This window comes from Dipodomys spectabilis, unplaced genomic scaffold (genome assembly GCF_019054845.1).
Source record: "Dipodomys spectabilis isolate Male_0828 unplaced genomic scaffold, ASM1905484v1 ptg000614l, whole genome shotgun sequence".
NCBI classification, from domain to species: Eukaryota; Metazoa; Chordata; class Mammalia; order Rodentia; family Heteromyidae; genus Dipodomys; species Dipodomys spectabilis.
Genome location: NW_024871291.1, coordinates 966,016 through 985,474, shown reverse-complemented (window position 1 = coordinate 985,474; position 19,459 = coordinate 966,016). Strand labels below are relative to the sequence as shown.

The 19,459-nt window shown below is 34.9% G+C and overlaps 1 pseudogene; it reads right to left on the bottom strand.

Moving 5' to 3' along the window:
- Nucleotides 1–967: 967 nt before the first annotated feature.
- LOC122100998 lies at nucleotides 968–1,058 on the bottom strand (annotated as a pseudogene).
- Between the last annotated feature and the right edge of the window lie 18,401 nt (nucleotides 1,059–19,459).

The following is a 19,459-nucleotide window of genomic DNA, read 5'->3' as shown; positions in this document are numbered from 1 at the left end:
TTTGGTCAATGTCCAGTGCAGCTGATGGATACCACTGTTGTATGTTTTTCCCTCATTCCCTCTAGTTCTGTGTCGTCCTCCTGGTTTCCCTTCAGTGTGCACATATTATCAGCAGAATGGGGTTATTTAGTAGTGATTCAATCAGATGAGTGGAAGTCCTTGATTTCTTAAGTGTTGTTAATTTTGTTGTATCACCTTACATTTTGGATTTAACATCCACTTACCATGGAGACCATGTGGTTTGTCTCTTGCTTTTGTCTTACCTCGCTCAACATGATTTCCTGTAGCTTGATTGATTTCCCTGCTAATGCCATTATTTTGTCCTTTCTAATGGCTGGAAAATATTCTGTTGTGTATAGTTACAACAGTTTTTGGATCCATTCATCTCTGGTGGGACATATGGGTTGTTTTCCTATCCTGGCTATTGTGAACAGTGCTACAATAAACATGGAGGTGCATGTGTCCTTGAATATTGGTAACTGTTGTTCAGGATAGATGCCTAGAAGTGGTATGAGTAGGCCATAAGGAAGGTCAATAATTAGCTTTCTGAGGACTCACCAGACTGCTTTCCAAAGTGATTGTGGAAGTGTACATTCACACACACACACACACACACACACACACACACACACACACACACACAGAGAGAGAGAGAGAGAGAGAGAGAGAGAAAACGTTTTCTTGATCCATTCTTCTACTGAGGGGTATCGGGGTTGGTTCCCTATCTTAGCTATGGCAAATAATTCTACAATAAACATTGTTGTGGTGGTAGTTTTAGTATGGACTTGTTTGTGATCATTTGAGTGAATGCCCAAAAGTGGGATTGCTGTGTAATAGGAGAGCTCTATGTGGAGTCTTTTGAGGAACCTCCAAACCGCTTTCCAAAGTGAATGAACAAGTTTACACTCCCACCAAGAATGCAGTAGGCTTCCCTTCTGGCCACATCCCTTCCAGCATCTGTTGGTGTAAACATATGGAACTATTCATCCTTGTGCAGGGACCATGCTAATCTTCTCTGTATGTTCCAATTTTAGTATATGTGCAGCCAAATTGAGCACAGAACATTTTTTTTTCTGTTCCTATGGTGTTTTTTTTTTTAATTTTTTTATTGTAAAGCTACTATACAGAGGGTTACAGTTACATGAGTGAGGTAATGAGTACACTTCCTCTTGAACATTGTTACCCCCTCCATTGTTTTCCCCCTACCATCCCCTCCCTCCCTCCCTTGCCCGAGGTTCTTTTTTTTTAAAAAAAAAATTTATTTTATTTTATTTGAGAACATACTGTACAGAGGGGTTACAATTACATGGGCAGGAAAATGCATACATTTCTTACCAAGCATTGCAGCCTCCTCCTTTGTTTACCCTTCACCTCCCTTTCTAGCCTCCCCCCTCCCCCGCACCCAATCATACCCCCCCCCCGCCGACATTGTAAAGCTGGTTTTGACATGACATTTTGTACTTCTCATTGTTGCAACAGGTCCACCTGAATCCTTAAACGACTTGTTTGTCCCCGTCTCCTCCACATGTTATACTGACATCAAATATAGTGAAAGCGGGGGTTACACTGTGGGGGAGGGACATACAAAGCAACAAAGAAATAATATTATAAATGCGTTAGAAACACATGCATGAAAGAAACAAAAACATTAAAATACATATTTGAGGGTTCGTTTTCCTAACATCACATTCTCTGACTTTTTCCGCTTGACTCATACCTATACTAGATATTGCAAATAAGGGAAACCATGGGACCTATGTTTCTTTGGGCCTGGCTTACTTCACTTAATATAATTTTTTCCAAGCCTTTCCATTTCCTAACAAATGGGGCAATGCCATTCTTTCTGATGGAGGCATAGAATTCCATTGTGTATATATACCACATCTTCTTGATCCATTCATCTACTGAGGGGCATCTGGGTTGGTTCCATATCTTAGCTATGGTAAATAATGCTGCAATAAACATAGTTGTGCTGGTAGCTTTAGTGTGGCCTTGTTTGTGATCATTTGGGTAAATGCCCAAAAGTGGGATTGCTGGGTCATTGGGGAGCTCTATGTGGAGTCTTTTGAGGAACCTCCATACTGCTTTCCAAAGTGGTTGAACAAGTTTACATTCCCACCAACAATGAAGTAAGGTTCCTTTCTGTCCACATCCCCTCCAGCATCTGTTGTTAGAGTTCTTGATTTTTTGCTGTTCTAACTGGAGTGAGGTGATATCTCAATGTTGTTTTGATTTGCATTTCTTTTATGGCTAGGGATGTTGAACATTTCTTCATGTGTCTATTGGCCATCCTTCTTTCATTTTTTTATATATAAAGTGTAATTGATTTTCTTAAACGAGACAATTCAACAACAAGTAAGTTCAAAAGAATTGTGAAATTTTGCAACCATGTATTTCTTACATAAGCACACATTTAACAATAAAGTCAAGATTGACATGCCAAAAACAAAATAATTTCAGATATTTGTTGTTCATGAGATGTGTAGGAGGAGGAATTCAATTATTCTACACAAGGCACCTGTCATAATGATCATTGCAGCAAATGTTAAGCTTTGTTAAAAGTTTTAATGTTTTAAATATCTTTCATTTTGGGATTTGCTTATATGGCAAAATTAAGACTGTTTGGCAGGTCATAAAATTTTCCGATAAAGTATATAGTATTTCTGGTAGCATGTACTAGTATGTATGTACATTTCAGAGTTTATAGAAACTTTACTAATGAGAAGTTGCAAAGACTGTGTAAAGAAGTAGAGTGAAGAGTTAAGATTTTAAGTACACAGTTTCTCTTAAATCTTTAGGGCTCCCTTACGTTATGTGTTAGTGATGAACAAATAATGATATAAGCCACATACAAATGATGAGATGAACTATAAATAGTAACCTTAGTGGGTAAATTTAAAGGCTACTCATAGCTTTATCCAGTTTTAAATGTACAGGAATATGAGAAAATAGTAAAACCTACTATATACTCTTCAAATAATCAGAGCCTTGGTAATTGTTTTGTTTTTATTTTAGTAATCATTAATATATAATTATTGTTTTCTTTATTTATAGCATTTTTTCCTTGTTGTAATATAATACAACTTTTTGTGAGTCGTGATTAAGAGGTACTTTGAGAATATTATTGGGATGGCCACACCATTTTTCATAGGTCCATGTAAATTTAGAAGAGCAAAACTAAAAATAGAATATTGATTAAAAATTATATCAAGTAGAGTCTGAATCAGGAGTGTTGATAAATATCCATACCTAAAATCTTATCCCTAGTCTGAAGTAGTGGTATTACAGAGTTGAGGCCACAAAATTGAGAAACTGTGCTTTGTTTTGCTTTGTTTTTTGCTTTGGTTTTGTTGGTTGTGGGGCTTGAACTCTGGGTATTGGGTACTGTCCCTCAGCTCTTCAGCTCAAGGCTAGCGTTATCACTTGATCCACAGCACCACTTTCATCTTTTTCTGCTTATGTTGTGCTGAGGAATGAAATCCAGGACCTCATGCATGCAAGGCAAGCACTCTACTACTGAGTCACCTTTCCAGCTCCTGAGAAACTGTGATTTAAAAAATCATCTGAACAATATTTGCTTTCTGCTTTTGGGTATATAATGAAATATGTGAACACATTTTTATATTTTTGTGAACTGTCATACTTCTAAATTTATACTAACTGCAGAAAATTTATCCTTTTCAAAGTCAAGAAATATTTCTGAGAGTTTGCTTCTGTGAAGAATGTTTTTGCATTTATAATTTCTTCTGAGCCATTTTTATTTATTATCAAAATCACTTTATTTTTTATGTTGATAAGTTATCATATATCAAATACCTTCAAAAGTACATGTAGTGTCTCAAGATAGCAGTATGAATATTCTCATACACCTCTTGTTTATCTGTTATGCACATTAATATTATGATATTTTTCTCTCTTTCACTCTCTCTCATTTCTGCTCTTTCTCTTTCATGCTCCATGCCTGCTACTTAGAATTTCTGCTGGTCTACTATTATCCTTCAGGATCCACTGGTTTTGTGGGAACATGATAGGGACCATCAGTTACCCTTGCATTATTTAAGAGTTATAACAGTGACTTGAAATTATTCTTTGCCATTCTAAATGGCAAAACAACAGATCTAGGAATTCCTTTTCACTTTTAGTACTATTATAACTTTTATCTCATATGAATAATTGGGACTGATATTATACTTTTAGCCTGGGACCTAATGTTCTTTTTCTTTTACAAACAACCTTTTTCTTTTATTATCAGTAAGTAACAAAAACAAAGCTATCCTATGGGAAAGTGGCTGAAGTTGTTCACAGGGATGAAAAACAAGTTAATGGGGGAAGTGAGTACAAAGGATACCCTTCATATAGCACAGATCCTTAGAGTAGTTTATCATGTACATTTTGTGATAAGGACAACGTGCTGGGAACTCTAGATTAAATCACTGAACACCTGATATATATATGCACATATATTTATATATGTATATTTATTTATATATGCATATATGTGTATATCGGCCCATATATGTACACATGAATGTCACTGTACACACAAATACACACATACGTACACACATGTACACGTGCACAAATGGAAAAAGACACATAGATATAGCCAACACAAGTTTCACTAGTTGTTGAATATGCCTTAGACAGAATGCTTGGAAAAAAATGTGTTGAAGATGTATTCGTCTCTAAGAGTTCTTTTACCACTCCTCTTATCTCTTCCAACTGGTAGGTTTAGAGAGATTCGACTTGAAAAGTGCAGTACAAGTGATAGCAAGTCACTCGGAAATCTCAATAAGTATTGCTCATATGGTGTCTCCCTGCTCCCCATGGAATCCTTGCTCTTGTAGACACTCTCAACATCCAAAGTAGTAGGACAATATCCTTGTTAAGAATAAAGTTATAAGGCTTTAAATGGCATCCTTCCTTGGGCTCTTTTCCAAAAGCGAGCATCAATTCCTAAGCAGATGAGTGACTCCCCAGAAGACTGGAACGCAGGTCAAAATTTAACCAACCCATATGAAAAGTCTAAAGTGAGCAGTTCTGACTGAGGTCATACAGATGTCCTGGCCACGAATATGAGAAAAAAAGAAAGTTTTTTATGTATTAAAATTTGAGAATAATTTGTAACCTGTCAATAAATGTGTAGAACACAATTATACCAACTGACAAAAGATGATGTGCATTTCATTTATTTGCTTTTAGACTTGGAAAGTGTTTTTAAGTGTGTCTACACAAGTAGAATCAGCATGAAACAAGCCAGCATTTCTTCATTTAAGATGCAAGGAAAGGATACAGGTTGACCCATTGTAACAATGAGATTTGAAAGATACTATTAGAGGGGGGTAGAGGGAGGTGTTTGGGATGTGTGAAGGTAAGGAATAGTAGGAGAAAACAAAGGAGGTGGTAACAATGCTCAATAAGAAATGTACGCATTACCTTACTTATGTAACTATAACCTCTCTGTACAGTACTGAGCTTCTTCAGTAAAAGTGCTGGCAAAATTGGTTAATCACTCATAGAAAACTAAAACTATATCCTTATATATCATCCTGTACTGAATCAACTCCAAATGTATCAAAGACCTCAGAGTCAAAGCAGACACCCTGAAAACATTACAGGATGGAGTAGGACATACCCAAGGTCTCCTGTGCAGAGGATGAAATTTTCTTAATAGAGACCCAGAAGCACAAGAAATCAAAGAAAGTTTGGACAAATGGTATTGTATGAAATTGCAGAGCTTCTGCATGGCAAAGGACACAGCTAGCAAGATCAATAGAAAGCCCATTGATTGGGAGAAGATCTTCACTAGCCATACAATAGAGAAGGATCTCATATCTAAAATATACTTGGAACTCAAAACATTAAATCCCCCAATAACAAATCCTCAAAGACACAACTGCCCAATAAATAAGTGGGCTAAAGAATTCAAGGCAATCTTCTTTGAAAAGAAAAGAAGGAAAGCCAATAGACACATGAAGAAATGCTCAACCTCCCAAGCCATAAAAGAAAAGCAAATCAAAACAACATTGAGATACCACCTTACCCCATTTAGAATGGGTAAATCAAGAATTCTAATAACAACATATCCTTCAGGGGATGTGGCCAGAAGGGAACCTTACTGCATTGTTGGTGGGAATGTAACTTGTTCAACTACTTTGGAGTAGTATGGAGGTTCCTCAAAAGATTCCACCTAGAACTTCCCTATGACCCAGCAATCTACCTTTTGGGCATTTACCCAAATGATCACAAACAAGACCATACTAACGCTACCATCACAACTATATTTATTGCAGCATTATTTAACATAGCTAAGGTATGGAATCAACCCAGATGCCCCTCAGTAGATGGATGGATCGAGAAAAAGTGGCATTTAACCAAGTCCTAATCTTAGATAGGGAAATGGTTTGGATAGAATGATAGGACAGAGACTACAAAAAAATGAACAAGAAAAAATGGAATAACCAAAATTTAAATTTAAGTAGTGAAACACTTAAAAATTATGTAAGTTTAAACAAATGATATTGAGAAAAGAAAAGGATAAGATGAGACGAAGGGATGGATTGAAAGGAGAAATAAAACTAAAAAATAAAAATTCTTAAAATTAGTTACTTGAAAATTATATACATATGAAGTGATAATACTGCTATTAAAGAATTTAAGCCTAAGAGGTTGTGAATTGAGTAATAATTTTCTGGATTAAATGTGTACAAAATGGGGTATAAGGTCTAATAGTCGATGACGGGTATATATCTGGGAATGAGCCGAACAGCAATTTAGTCACGCAAAAAAAGAAAGAAACAGAAAAAATATGAAAAGAATACTTAAAAAGGACCAAAAGTTCAGAAGAGTTAAAAAAAGCACACACACACACACACACACACACACACACACACACACACACACACACGTATACACTTAAAATAAAAATTATGGGAGGAAAATAAGATTAATAGAAAACAATTTTAACAATTAAAAAAAATTTTTAAAGTTCACATAAGAGTTCTTTGATTGCAACAATGAAGTGTACAATTCATTATGTCGAAAAACGAACTTAACAATTTTGGTGGGGGGTGGGGAAAGGCTGGGGTGGAGGGAGGGGGAAGTATGAGAAGGGATGGGAAGGGGAAACAACAAGGAAGCAACAATGCTTGATAAGAAATATACTCTATATCTTGCCCATGTAATTGTAACTCCTCTGTACTGTATTCTCACAATAAAAAACTAAACTAAATTAAAAAAAAAGAGTTCTTTGATATTTGGGGGGGGGTGTATTGGGACAATGGGATGATTGTGTATCTCCCGTGTCCATAACCACTCTCTTGGTGGAGTCTCTGGTCTGCTTGTGGTGTTTGGTTTTCCAGTGGCTTGATTGTTTTCTTAAGTCAGTGTTTGAGCAGGCAGAAAAATGCTTTGCATAACCCATTGTTTTGTGATCCTTCTCCCAGGCTAGTTCAGTGGGAGGTAGATTTGCTTTGAGTATCCCAAAAGGGGGAGATGGGAATTTCCTCTAGTTTGAAGATGCTGTGCTGAGACTAGGTTATGGGTAGAGTTGAGGCCTTTCAGCCATCAGTAGCTTTTCCTTGCTGGGCTAGCTCCTGAGACTCTCAGAGAGCCCAGCTTGGAGCCATTCTCAGGGTTTATGTTTACTGAGTTTCAATTATTTGTCTAGGCTGCTGTAGGGAGGGGCAGCCTCTGGCTCTGTTTACCCTGTGGTGAAAGTCACTCCTCTGGGGGCAGATTTTTCTTTGTCTGGGCTGGTTGACTTTCCCCTGGGTAAAGCTGAGCCTGGCAGGTCAGGGCAGATTCCTGTGACCTGCTAAATGACTCTTCTGTTTGCTTCCAAGGCCTGAGTTGGAGCTAGTTGCTCAACTGGGCCTTTGTATCAAAGATGGAGATCTCCAGTGGTAGGTGACACGCAGCCTTCCCTCCTCTGCTCCCTGAGAAGAAATGAGGAGATCTGGGTTCTACTCATGCTAGAGTCTTGTTCCTGGACAGTTTCTGGTCTGTGATCTGCAGGATGAATATATCTGCTCCTTGTCAGTTCTTGCTTCTGTTGCGTAGAATCCACGTGTTCGCCACATCTGGAGCCTTTGTCCCAGATTCTCTGTGTAGTTATGGCTGCTATGAGTGTCTCTGCTACCAACCCTGCCACTGCAGCCATGGCTAGCTGCATGTGTTCAGATCTGTTTCTTTGCTTGGATTTTCCCTCTCTGTCCAAACTCTCTATTGAGATGACACACTTGGTGTGACTCTGTAGCCTAAGACTGTTCACTGGAATACTAAAACGCTTTCTATAGGAGAGCTTGTTTAGCCTTCAGCTTCTCTTCTTCCATCTTCCTCCGAATCTCATGATTTTTTTATGAGTGTTATTTTTTTTAGGAAAAATTGTCATTGGTGTTTATATTTTGTGTTGGCATACAATGAGCCTACTATAGCCTTAATTTGATAAAATAAAACTCTCTGGCTGGGCAACGGTGGCTCATGCTTGTAATCCTAGCTACTCAGGAGGCTGATATATGAGGATCTCAGTTCAAAGACAGCCCAGGCAGGAAAGTCTGTGAGATTTTTATCTCCAATAAGCCACTAGAAAACCAGAAGTGGCGCTGTGGCTCAAGCGGTAGAGCGATCACCGTGAGCTGAAGAGTGTAGGACCAGTGCCGAGGCCAAGTTCAAGCCCCAAGATTGACCAAAGAAACAAAATAAAACAACAACAAGAAAACAAAAACTCTCTGATTCTATGACAGCATAAATTTTGTGGGTAATGGTTAAGACCAAGTTGCCATTCTAAAAAAACATATATATCACCCCAAAAAAGAGGCACAATAGGAAATATATAGCAGGAAACTTACAAATTTTAATGGACTAACAGTCTGTCAGTTTGTTTTAACTTTTTTATCAAAAATGAAAGTAATAATTGATAATATTATATTAAGACATTTAAATTTCTTTTTTTTGGATTTGTGGATTATTTATTTTTTACTTTAGATGATAACCCAGTAATACTTATTCATTTTCTTTGTTTAAAATTTTGTTTATTTTATTTTATTGTATTTTATTTTTTGTGAACATATTGTACAGAGAGGTTACAATTACACGGGTAGGATAATGCGTACATTTCTTATCAAGCATTGCAGCCTCCTCCTTTGTTTACCTTTCACATCCCTTCCCAGCCACCCCCCCAACCCCACAGAATCCACCCCCCCTGCACACCCTGCCCTCACTGCACCAAAGTTGTAAAGCTCATTTTCAACATGACAACTTGTACTTTTCATTGTTGCAACAGGTCCACCTGTATCCTTAAACGACTTGTTTTTCCCCATCTCCTCCACAAGTTATACTGACAACAAATATAGTGAAAGCAGGGGTTATATTGTGGGGGAGGGACATACAAAGCAACAAAGAGATAATCTTATAAATGCATTAGAAAAAATGCATGAAAGAAAAAAAACATTAAAACACATATCTAAGGGTTCATTTTCCTAACATCACATTATCTGATCTTTTCCGCTTGACTCATACATATAATAGATATTGCAAATAAGGGAAACCATGGGACCTGTGTTTCTTTGGGCCTGGCTTACTTCATTTAATATAATTTTTTCCAAGTTTTTCCATTTCCTAACATATGGGGCAATGCCATTCTTTCTGATGGAGGCATAGAATTCCATTGTGTGTATATACCACATTTTCTTGATCCATTCATCTACTGAGGGGCATCTGGGTTGGTTCCATATCTTAGCTATGGTAAATAATGCTGCAATAAACATAGTTGTGCTGTTAGCTTTAGTGTGGTCTTGTTTGTAAACATTTGGGTAAATGCCCAAAAGTGGGATTGCTGAGTCATAGGGGAGTTCTATGTGAAGTCTTCTCAGGAACCTCCATACTGCTTTCCAAAGTGGTTGAACAAGTTTACATTCCCACCAACAATGAAGTAAGGATCCCTTCTGTCCACATCCCCTCCAGCATCTGCTGTTGTTAGAGTTCTTAATATTTGCCATTCTAACTGTAGTGAGGTGGTATCTCAATGTTGTTTTGTTTTGCATTTCTTTTATGGCTAGGGATGTTGAGCATTTCTTCAAGTGTCTATTGGCCATCCTTCTTTCTTCTTCAGAGAAATTTCTCTTTAAATCTTTATCACACTTATTTATTGGGCAGTTGTTTCTTTGAGGATTTGTTGTTGGGGAATTTAATTTTTCGAGTTCCAAGTATATTTTAGATATGAGACCCTTGTCAGTTGTATGGCTAGTGAAGATCTTCTCCCAATCCGTGGGCTTTCTATTGATCTTGCTAGCTATGTTCTTGGCCATGCAGAAGGTCTGCAACTTCATGCAATCCCATTTGTCCAACCTTTCTCTGATTTGTTGTGTTTCCAGGTCTCTATTCAGAAAATTTTGGCCTGAGCCAAGGAGACCTAGGGTTTCTTCTATTCCATCCTGTTGTGTTTTCAGAGTGTCTGCTTTGACTTCGAGGACTTTGATCCATTTGGAGTTGATTCTGGTGCAGGGTGATATATAAGGATCTAGCTTTAGTTTTCTACAAGTAGTTAACCAATTTTGCCAGCACCATTTACTACAGAGGCTGTCTTTCTTCCATTGTATTGTTTTAGCTCCCTTATCGAAGATTAGATGGCTATAGGTTTGTAGGTTTCTTTCTGGGTTTTCAATTCTATTACATTGGTCCTGAGCTCTGTTCTTATGCCAATACCAAGCTGTTTTGATTACTATGGCTTTATAGTAGAGTTTGAAATTTGGTATTGATATTCCTCCAGCAGTGTTCTTTCTGTTGAGGAGCGTTTTTGCTATTCGAGGTCTTTTATTGTTCCATATGAATTTTTGGATTGTCTCTTCTAGTTCCTTGAAGAATAAGGTTGGAATTTTGATAGGTATCGCGTTGAATTTGTAGATAGCCTTGGCAAGTATTGCCATTTTCATGATGTTAATCTTTCCAATCCAGGAACATGGGAGGTTTTGCCATTTTCTAAGTTCTGTGTTGATTTCCTTTTTCAAGATTTTAAAGTTTTCATCATAGAGGTCCTTCACTTCTTTGGTTAAGTTAATTCCTAGGTATTTTATTTTTTTGTGGGGCTATTACAAATGGGGTTGCTTTCCTAATTTCAGCCACACTTTTCTCATTGTTGGCCTACAGAAAAGCCATTGATTTTGGGGGGTTAATTTTATACCCTGCTACTTTGCCAAAGTTTTGAATTAGCTTGAAAAATTTGGGAGTGGAGTTATGGGATTCTTTAAATACAAGACCATGTCATTTGCAAAGAGTGAGAGTTTTATTTCTTCTTTCCCTATTTGGATCCCCTTTATGTCTGCATCTTGTCTTATTGCTGTAGCTAGGCATTCTAATACTAGATTGAAGAGAAGTGGTGAGAGTGGATATCCTTGTCTTGTTCCTGAGTTAAGAGGAACTGGCTTTAGTTTTTCACCATTAAGTATAATTCTGGCTGTAGGTTTGTCATATACAAGGCTTTTAAATTTCTTTGACCTTGACCTTTAAGATTCACTTTAAAAAGAAATTCAACAGGTGACAGTGTTTTCTCCTTACTTTTCCAAAGAAATGATTATTTCATCATTATAGTGTATAGCATAATATAACCAGAAAGCATTTGTTAAGAAAAAATATTCCCATTCTTTGTTTTGCTTGTCTGTATTTAAAGCTGCATACTATATCCTACCCACCCTATTGTTTGCCTTCTCATATGAAACATTTCAGTAAATGTGTCCGCCAGCAAAGTTTTACAAAATAGCATTCTTTCATTCATTGTGCTTTCCAAAATATATCTCACAAATGCCAACAACAAAACACAACTTAAAACATCTGTGGATTTTTCTATTTATGGTGCAAAGTAATCACTTTCCATAGTCCTTAGAACCAGCACTTCACAGACATTAAATGCTCTTTCATTTCCATGCTTTAGAACAGCAGCATGTAACAATGGTGTACATGCTAATTTGTTCACCAGATCTGGTTTGTTTACCGCAAGGACTGTCTTCATGGAAGATGGTAATAGATGAGTTGTGCAATTACGTAGTTTAAAAGGGCTCTGAGTTGGGGATAAAGAGTATCCATTTATGTGACTAAATATTTAAATTAAATCCTATAATGTATACTCCTTCAATTTTCTGGCTAAAATGTTCTACATTCTAGGTTTTTTTAAAGCAATATTTTATGTTGTTTCCTTGGTGACAACGAAATTAGAAGACTTAAAAATTTCCTATACCATGGCCATCTGAAATGAGATGGATGTACTTAGGTTAACATAAAGAAATATTGGGACAGCATTAATGTTTGAATCTTGGATGGGATTTGATTGGGAATTGTGAAAGACTTTCATAGTATGAGAAGAAAAACAAAAGACCATACTAATACTTTTATCTGCCACATTGTTTTATTAGTTTATTCAAACACACACCTAGAAACACACAGATACACATTATGAAGACCCAGTCAGTCTGCAAGAAAGTATTTTAATGGGAATTCCATAAAATATTTAGTCTGCTGAGATCTGATTAGAATTTATAGAAATATCTAATGGCTTCCACCCCTGGACAAGTTATTATCATTGGCGAAGATGTTGCCATTTGATTTTAGAATGCCCCCGAAAGACCTATGTGTTAAAGAAAAATGACATTCCAATTCCTCCCAGACTGTGGAGCATACCTGAATAGTTCTTCTGGAGATTAAGTTCTTCAGAGTGAAACCCATGAGAAAAAGACTCTCATCTTCTTTCTTCTTTTATCTTTTAATCATTCTAGGTAAAAACATTTCTCTTTGACATACTCCTCTCCTTGACATTGTCTTGGCACTGGCCTGCAAAGCAATAAAACCAGCTGAACATACACTGAAACATTCAGTCTTGTAAATCTGAGTAAGCCTTTCTGCTTAATAAATGGAAAATATCACTTATTATGGCAGGTTATAAAGCTCACCCAACGTTCTAGTCTTTCTAACAATGTAGAGTATATTTAAATGTGCTTCATTAAAAATATCTAACTCCATGTTGTATATTGTGTTTTTATTTCTGTTGATCCTAGCGCTTACAATCATGACCTAACTGTAAAACTGTTTGCAATAAATAATCACATTACTTTTATGATTCTATAATTTAACTTGTTTTCCTACAAATTTATAGAATAGTGTAGCTATGGAAAAATCAATAAATATTGCATTTTGATATAGGATTACCTATCACTGCAAGTGTTGTCAAAATTTATCTACACTGAAATGATTGCCATTGATATCTTTCTCAAGATTACAAATGTTTATACTTTCAGCTGACCTTTTACAAACTCATACCCCAAACATAATTTTTAGTTTGTTCATGCAATCATAGGAACATAATTATATAGCACAAAATGTTAATTAACTTTATCTGCTGTCATTAATGGAGTATACCTAATAGAATTAAGTATATACCCTCAGGGAAATAAAATACTTCCTTCTAAATCCAGACTTGCAGGCAGACAGAGAGAAACCTACACCCACACACATGCACACATACTCACACACACACACACACACACACACACACGCACACACACACACACACACACAGGTACTTACCACTCTGACTCAGGTTAGATTCCAGATATTGGGTAACAGACAATGATCTTTTAATCAAACTTTCTTGTCCAGACAAAATACATTCATAATTCCACACATACAAAAACACCAGATCATTCAAAATCGTGAGAATATTTAACAGAACCACCCTGCTCTGGGCCATCTACTCCCTGATTTCATTCATTCATGTCAATGCATTTTTCATATCATAATTAAAAATCTTTTTGTATCTCTCTGATTAGCAGATAATATGTTATCATATAAGAGAAAATGTCGGTAAAATTACATATGAAAATTGCATATGACATAATGACATTCCTGAGGATAAAACATGCCTGTTTTTCAGTTTGGTTGCCAAAATGGAAATATTAGACCTTTTGAATATATAACTTTAAATCTAAACCTTCAAATTTCACTAGGATTTGAATTGTGTTACTTACAATATTAATGTAAAATAAAAGCATTACTAAATAGAAAGAAAATTGAATTGACTTTATTATAAAAACAATTACATTTATATAACATGATAAACATCCTGAAACAAACTATGAGGTATGGAAAGAGAAGACTCCGTTTTTTGTTTAGTGTATGTTGTTGTTATTTATAGTTTGTGATGATTCTTTACCTTATGCATGGTATATTCATTCTACATCTTCAGGAAGGTGGGGGTGGGCACAGAGCTTTAGGGAAAGGGTGAAAAAATGAAGCAGTGGAGTTCCTTGAATATTCATGAAAGTGAACTATTTAACACATGGGTGGGGAAAGAAGGTAGGGAATGGGAAAATATGAGGGAACTGAAGACATTTCATAAAAGGAAATGTACTCATTACCTGACTCATATAATTGTAATCCATCTATAAATCAACTTAACAACAGAGTAAATTTATTTTAAAAAGTCGAACAAAACATTTTCTTAGAATCGTATGAGTATGTTTTGTTCACTGGTTTGAGCTGGTTGAGTCTATCTCTGAAAATAGCTACATTTACATTATTGGGCGAATTTCTGAGCTACTAGTAGTTAGAAGTCAATTATGATTGTATGTTTTTCTGAGACTCTAATTCATTTATTTCTTTAATCTAATTTGTATGTTTTCTGTCTACCAGTTTTTGAATTGGCTTATTCCTGTTTTTCAAGGACCTAGTGGTGAATTATTAGTGCTGATTTAAGATTGTTCTAATTTGTTGATGTATATACTCAAAGCTATAAATTTTCCTGAGTATTGCTTGTTTTCTTGTGTCCCAGAGGAGGTAATATTTTGTCTGTTCACTTCCAGTTATTTCTGTTTTTCTGTTTATGTTACTTTGAAATAGTGATTTCAGGCTTGTATGAAGAGACAGTAATAATATGAAATGTATATTATTACATTGAACGAAAGAGCAGACATTTTAACCTTTTTTCTTCAAGTAAATTAATATTAAGCAAAGCTTATTAAAATAATTACTTATTTATTTTTTAGAGGATGAGTATAGTACTATTGGATATCTTGGAGGAAAGATATTAGACTCATCACAGCTGATGCCTTATATTGAAATTACATGCTAAACTTTCTTTTTCAGAAGACTAAAGCTTCAATTCTTTAATATTAGTATTAGAAAATCATAATCTCTGCATATTGATTTGCTATCCTCTGCTATTTTCAATTCCATTCTTCCTCCATTATATATCAAGGGCTTTGAATGACTAATTCCTTAAAATACCTATATTTCCTATATTGTGATGTATATCTCAATGATATAAATATTAATTTATCTCTCAGTTTCATCTTGAGCTGCATTCATATGAAATTTATGTAGTCTCAATCAAGAAACCTGACTATTTACTCTTTTCTATGTTTTAATCAATAAATCCATTCTAATACTTTAATTGAAATATATATAAAGTTTTTAACATGAAGACAACCCTCCCCCATTATACGTTAAAGTGAAACCTTGGGGACTATTTTATATATAAAAATACAAAAGTAGAGACTGGGAAGGTGGCTCAGTGGTAGAGCGCTTGCCTTTCATGCATGAGGCCCTCGGATCAATTCCTCAGCACCACATAACCAGAAAAAAAAAGCCAGAAGTGGCACTATGGCTCAAGTGCTAGAGCGCTAGCCTTGAACTGAGGAGCTGAGGGACAGCGCCCAGGCCCAGATTTCAGGCCCCATGACCGGAACCCTCCAAAAAAAGATTAAAAAAATAAAAAAGTGCAATGCACATGTTTATATATGAATAATCTAATGATTAAATCAACTAGACACAAGAACTACCATACCACATCAAGTCTCAATTTACTTAAAAGCACCAAAATATTAGTGTTCATGAATATCACTCATTGTTAAAAAATGATGAGTCAAAACAAAGTTTATATTATATTTGAAATTTGAAAAATGAAAATTACACTCAGATTTGCTGTCAATATCTTGTTTCCATGTATACATTTTTTTCAGCATATAGAGAAACAAAAAATAAGGGTTTGTCACATATAATGAAAAATATAAAAGTAGACTGCCTTTTTTAAGATGATAAGTACATGCAAATCGTGTGATTTATTCAAATATACTATGAAAATTCATGAGAGGATTTATGATCAGAACTGATAGGTCAGCAAAATAACTGGAAAACTGTAAATGTTAATTGTGCTTTCAATATAGGAAGACAAGTTTTCAATTCATGAGCCTATAGAAGAAGACTTTGTATCTGTAACACAATCCACTTTTAACTGCTAAAAGCACTTGCTTAAGCTCTAATTAGAAAGGGAAAAATTAATTAACATCTTACATGATTGTTTTGACAATTAATTTGTATATTGAAGGTCAAAGGGAGGAATTGGAGATTAATATAATCTCTTTCCTCTCTTCTGATTATTACACTGCAATAGCTGTGAATTCAGGAGTCTCATGCAATGTACTCACAGCTGAATTACTAATATGCTTAAAAATATGGAACATATGATAAGGAAATAGATCAGCCAGCAAGCACAAAAACTCGTGATAAGATCAAACTTTTGAGCAGGGTTGCCACATAATTTAGGAATGCAATTCCTTCATATGAACTTCAAATTTTGTGGCTTTCCTTGTGGGTTTAAAAGGTAAGAAAGCACTGTAGAAACAAGAATTTCTGTTCAGCCAAGTAGAACATCCACATGTTGCAAATTTTCATTCCATAAAAACTCTTCGTTAGAGGATTTTCATTAAATATACTTCAGCACATCATCCTTCCCGGTTGGAGACAGGAAAAAAGATAATTTTGTTTGAATATTATCTTACATAAATTAGTGTGTACAGGGATGATTTGTTTAATTACAGATGTTTGTAATAAATGTAAATAGGGATCATGTCACAACTAAAAAATATAAACAAAATCACGTAACAAGACTAGAAGTCACAGAATTTTGTGCATGAAAACATACATTAGATTAGTTGCAGAATTTCTATTTTGAGAAAAACTTTATATTAAAGTATAATGCACTTTACGAAGAGTTGAAACATTTTATTGAAAAATATATTCTTAGAGATATTTTTGCTTCATAATTTTAAGAAAAAAAATGTTCCCAAAGTAATTACTCCTTTATTGTTTTCCTGTTTCCATGTGATTAACCTCCAATTTAGAAATCCAGATATATGATTTAATTTAACCAAAAATATTTATTGATTATAAAAATCTCTACTCTCTACATTCTTCACACTAAGATCACCAAATATGTTGAATCTTAAATAATTAGTCTCTTTTTGACCTATGTTAATACTATTTACAATGTGAGTGAAATGTTTAAAAATAGTATTTATTTTAGCTTAGTTGCTCTGAACAGACAATACATGATACTATCAAAGCCTAAAAATTATTAGATTTAAAATTTAGAATTCAGGAAATGATTTTGACCACTCTGGTTACTGGAGCCTTCACTACAACCTCATGAGACAATTTATATTGGTGAAGCAAAAATCTAAGGTAAGATATTTATGAATAAAAAATCATGTCATTCTGAATATGTCGCGCTACATATAAAACAGAAAATTTAGCTTTTAAATATCTGAATATGCTAGTACATTTAATTGCAGGGCAAGTACTTATTCTGAAAGGAGATAAAATTGCATTTATTCTGAAATGTAAACCTAAGTATTCATTTGAATAAAAGACAATGTTTAAAATATCACTCAGTCAAGAGAAGGTGTACTGTTAGATGTTTTTCATGCCAATTATGTTCTCTAAACTTACTACAAATATTAGATTAGTAAACCTAATTCATTCCTTTGTAGGGATACAGAAATTCAGTTTCCTAAAACGCATGACTATAACTATTTCTCAAACAATTACTAAGTAACTGTTTTATATTTTTTGTCATGCAATCTTATTTGATATATTTTTATTCATTAAGTTAAATAATTGGCCAATAATAATATAAATTATGCATGAACAAAGTTTATCTAACGTAAGTATTTCACAAGACATGTCATGGCTCTCTTAAAGAACACTAGAAGGCAATGTAATTTTTATTAATTTTTAGTTATTTTGTTAATGGATATTAATTGTCAAACGTGGCAATTCCATAATATATTTAAAATATTTGATTATACTCCCTCTATTTCCTTTTCATTACTGGTACATCCAAAGATCTTGTTTTTCACATAAAATTACATCTTTATATATGCGCATATAAACTAATTTGGAAAAGTTAAGCTAAACTGCAGCTTAACTCAAGATGTAAAGTGGATTAATAGGATGAATAAAAATTGAATACTTTTTTAACTTTTGAATTGAGCTATCATTACTATTATGGTTTTATGGTTAGGGTTAGGATCCCAGAAAGAATTAGAATTAGGATTAGAGAAATAGAAAATTTAGGTTCAACATAGGATGAACCATTTCAAAAATGATACTCACAAGACACTATGTTGAAAATGAAGTTTTCCTTAATGCTAACACTAATCCCAGCTGGAACTGAGACCTAACTTTGACCCTAATTATAGTCCAATTCTAATGTTTAAGAAAAAGACTCTAGTTTTTAATCATTCTAAAGAATACTCCAGTTTGCACTCTGGAAATGAGTACAGTTTGCCATAATTCCCAAAAATTTCCTGATTCTAACTCTGAAGTTATCTTGTTCTCTAACATGAACCAGTTTCAGCGTTTTGTAATTCCCTTTACCCTCCCCAGATTAGACATGTATATACAAGATGCAGGGTATCAAAATCGAGTACAGTGACAACAGGGGATATTCTATAGGAGAAAGAACATACTAAGGAAACAACAACAAAAATGAATAAAATGACATTGCACATTTACAAAAGTAACAATAGAGACCGAACTTCCAAACATGCCCCTTATTACCAAGCTAGTTATTGCAATTCATGTCCTTATCATTTTTGGAACTTCACTAAAATTTTTTGTAGCCTTCCATTTGGACTTATATGTTCAATTTTTCCTAAATCTATCTACTCATTTCCAGAGTGTAGTGTTTCTCCTATTCCATCACGTATAGTTTTCAGGGTGTATGCTTCCATTCCGAGGTCTCTGACCCATTTGCAGTTGATTCTAGTACAGGGTGATATATAAGGATCTTGCTTAATTTTTTTACAAATATTTAACCAATTTTGACAGCACCATTTACTGAAGAGGGTGTCTTTCTTCTATTCTATATTTTTAGCTCCCTTATCGAAGATTAGATGACTATAGGTCTGTAAGTTCATTTCTGGGTTTTCAATTCTATAACATTGGTCCTGAGGCCTGTTCTCGTGCCAGTCCCAAACTCTTTTGATTACTATGGCTTTGTAGTTGAAATCAAATTCGGTTTTCATATTCCTCCAGCACTGTTCTTTCTGATAAGGATCGTTTCAACTATTCAGGGTCTTTTATTATTCCATATGAATTTTTGGATTGCCTTTTCTATATCCTTGAAGAATGA